The following is a 3,868-nucleotide window of genomic DNA, read 5'->3' on the forward strand; positions in this document are numbered from 1 at the left end:
TCGGTGATGCCATCCAACCATCTCATCCTCTGTCATCCCCTTCTCCTCCCACCTTCAATCTTTCCCGGCATCAGGGTCTTTTTAAATGAGTCAGTTCTTCGTATCAGGTGGCCAAAATATTGGAGTTTCAACTTCAGCATCAGTCCTTCCAATGAATATTCACAATTGATTTCCTTTAGGATTGACTGATTGGATCTCCTTGCAGTCTAAGGGACTCCAAGAGTCTTTTCCAGCACCACAGTTCAAAAGCATCAATTCTTCGGTGCTTAGCTTTCTTTACAGTCCAACTCTCACATCCATACATGACTACTGGAAAAACCATAGCTGCACTTCACTTATGAGGCCTCAGGCCATCCAGGAAAACAGGAGCCCATGACACGTGGGAGCACCCCTAGAGAGGAGACCTGGTCCCACCTTCCTGTTGGCCACCTCCAACACAAGTCATCATGTCCCTGGATCAGAAAAGTGAGCACTGCAAGCTTGAGGAAGATCTCCAGGCCCCAAAAGGCCTAGAAAGGGCTTTGAAAGTGTGCAGGCTCCTATGGCTAGGAAGAGGCCAACTCCTCCACCTCTTCCTCCTTCATAACCTCCTTCTCCTCCACCAACTTCTCTTCCTCCACCCCCTCTTCTCCTCCCTCACTCCTTTGATCTCTGGCACCCCAGAGGAGGTGCCTGCCACTGGGGCACTGAGTGCTTGCCAGGGTTCTCAGGGAGCCTTCTTCTCACCTGCTGCCACCACAGCCTCTCTACTGAGTCAATCTGATGAGAATATCAGAAGCCAAGAAGAGGAGGGCCCCAGCATCTCTGAGGCTCCACCAGATCCCCAGTTCTTGCTCAGTCATGAACTAAACCAGAAGGTGACTAAACTGGTGCAGTTCCTGTGTGTCAAATATGTAACAAAGAAAGCCACCCCCAAAGCATAAATGCTGAGGAGTGTCATCAGAGAGCACAAAGACAACTTCCCTGTGATCTTCAGCAAAGTCTGTGAGTGTATGGAGGATGTCTCTGGCATTGAAGTGAAAGAAGTAGACCCCACCAGCCACTCCTATGACCTTGTCAAATCACTCAACCTCAGCTATGACAAGAGGCTGAGTGATGACCGGGGCACGCCCAAGACCAGTCTCCTGATACTTATCTTGGGTATGACCTTCATGGAGGGGAACTGTGCCCCCGAGGAGAAAATCTGGGAAGTGTTGAATATGATGGGGCTGTATGCTGGGCAGAAGGATTCCATCTATGGGGAATCTAGTAACTCATCAATAATGATTTGATGAAGGAACAATATCTAGATCATCAGCAGGTGTCGCGACAGTGATCCTGCACGATTATGGATTTCTATGGGGTCCAAGGGCCTATGCTGAAACCAGCAAGATGAAAGTCCTGGAATTTTTTTTTGCCAAAATCAGATGGGTGGGACTGACTCCACTTCCTTCTCATTCTGGTATAAGGAAGCTTGAGAGATGAGAGAGCCCAGGCCAGAGCTGCCGCCCCGGGATGACAGTACTGTCACGGCCAGGGCGAGTCCCAGTGTCACACCCAGCAGACTATCTTGCCCTGAGTGAAGTCAGAAGCAGCTTATTCAGTCTTCATTTGAAGACAGCAGCCAGTATTCTACACAGTGGAGGACCAGGGTGGATCTGAAAGGAAGTGTATAGCATCTTTGCATTTCTGTTGTAGATGGGTGATTTGGATATTGATCTTTATTTTTTACTTTCCCCCTCCAAATATTGTTTAGTAAAGTGTAATTAGCTCCGGAAAACAAACAACCTTCTGTCCATCCACTTCACTGTCCATCTTCACTGCCCAGTATGTCACGGTAACATCAAAGCTGAACCACTGACACAGTCCTTCCAACTCCTACTCTTGGCCTTAGGATTCAATCTCTGCACAGCAGAGAGAATGACCCCTGAAGTTCACGAATCAGAACACATTGTTCCTTGGCTTAAAACCCTCCAAAAGGCTCCCAGCTGCACTTAGAATAAATGCAATGACTGATCATCACCTTCAAGATTTTACATGAACTGACTGCTGCCTGCCTGTCTGACTTCTTCATCTACCTTGCTCCACCTCTCATTATGCTACAATCACACTGGCCCTGCATCTGATCTATGAGTTTACCAAGTATATTTTTGCCTGAGGGCATTTTCACTCTCTGTTCCCTCTGCCTAGGACAAGCTGCCATCATATCTTTACAAAGCTTGCTACTTCTTGTCATTTGTCGCAATTTAAATATCACCTCCTTAGAGACGCCTTCAAGTCTAGCCAAATACCCTACCCTCATGCCCACTCACTCTAATATCATATTTCCCTATTTTTAAAAAATGATGCTATTTTTATTAATTGTTACATTTAGAATTTATTTTTTTTAAAATTTTAACTGGAGGATAATTGTTTTACAATATTGTATTGACTACTGCCATAGAACAATATGAATCAGCCACAAGGATACGTGCATGCATGCTCAGTCATGTCTGACTCTTTGTGACCCCGTGGACTGTAGCCCACCAGCCTTCTCTGTCCACTGGATTCTCTAGGCAAAAATACTGGAGTGGGTTGCCTTTTCTTACTCCGGGGAATCTTCCCGACCCAAGGATTGAACCCATGTCTCCTATGTCTCCTGTATTGCCTGAAGATTCTTTACCACTGTGCCACCTGGGAAGCCCTTAAATATACATATATCCCCTTCTTCTTGAACCTCCTCTGCATCCTACCCCAACCCACCCCTCTAAGTTATCACATAGTTTTATTCGTGTATCACTACCCAAAATGACCATGCTCATTTATTTGTTTATTTCCTCTTTCTCTCTTGGGAATGGAAGCTCCATTAACGCTTACATTCCCTAACACTCTTTCTGGTACCTATATGGAATTTATTAAACACATTGAATGAGTGAAAAAAAGATTTCACTTCAAAGTAAGATTCTACTTTTTAAAAAAGTCTTAGATCTATGGATCCTTCTGTGCCTAGCTGTTAAATATTTACTCTTTGCAATTCTGTCAGTTTTACATAATCTCACTTGCAGTTTTTTATTTAGCAAGTCCTCAGTAATTCCTAAATCATGAGGATTTATGGTAGTGATTAAAAGGAGTATATGCATAGAGCTGTTCCTTATATGCTGTCTTTATTCACAAATATAGTTCTTTTGGCCCAACATGTATGGAAAATAAACTGAAACAGTGTAATGTGGTCAGAAAAACACAAATTGAAGTGTAATACATTTACTTGTAATACATTATATAATGAGACCTGTTTTGCCTTTGAGTCAACTAAAGTCTCCAAAGAAATAAAGCAATAGAGGAAAACATCCTGACCTTTCAAAAATGTCATTTGACTCCTCTATGCAAGATTTGCAAAGGTCCCACCCAAACTCAGTTTTATTGACTTCAGCCCACTCACTCAAAGGAATAAAATGCCTGAGTTTGAAGATACTGGGAGAGAGAATGTCTTCTGAGAACACTGTTGCTTTTTGTGGTGCTTTTCTTGCCCTCCCTCTCTCTGGGAAAAGACTGGGTATTGCTTTCCCTTCATTTAAGCCATAAGAGTGATGTTTCAAATTGACCCTCTAGAGAAGCTGCTCAATGAATCTTGGAAGTTTGGTCATATGGTTGACCAGTATCTATAAGACAGTCTTGGTGGCAGAAAGAATGATGACAACACTGTGAACAAGCTGATAACAGATCAGAAATGCATGTGCTTCCCCTGGATTAAAGAAGGGCCCCACGGAAGAGAAAGGGCCCAAAGCTGGTTTCATAAGTCCGAGAGAGCTTCCTGAGAGATGTGAGCATCCCAGCTGGAAGAAGGCTGTGGTATACACAGAGTGCAGAAGCTAAGGAGTGTGCTGATGTATCAAGACAGAGAAGAGATAGC

General features: G+C 44.0%; 1 pseudogene; it reads left to right on the plus strand.

The window, feature by feature from the left end:
• Positions 1 to 446: 446 nt before the first annotated feature.
• Positions 447 to 1,457, plus strand: LOC120878817 (annotated as a pseudogene).
• Positions 1,458 to 3,868: the final 2,411 nt, after the last annotated feature.

Source organism: Oryx dammah, unplaced genomic scaffold (assembly GCF_014754425.2).
Source record: "Oryx dammah isolate SB20612 unplaced genomic scaffold, SCBI_Odam_1.1 HiC_scaffold_19, whole genome shotgun sequence".
In the NCBI taxonomy this organism is placed as follows: domain Eukaryota; kingdom Metazoa; phylum Chordata; class Mammalia; order Artiodactyla; family Bovidae; genus Oryx; species Oryx dammah.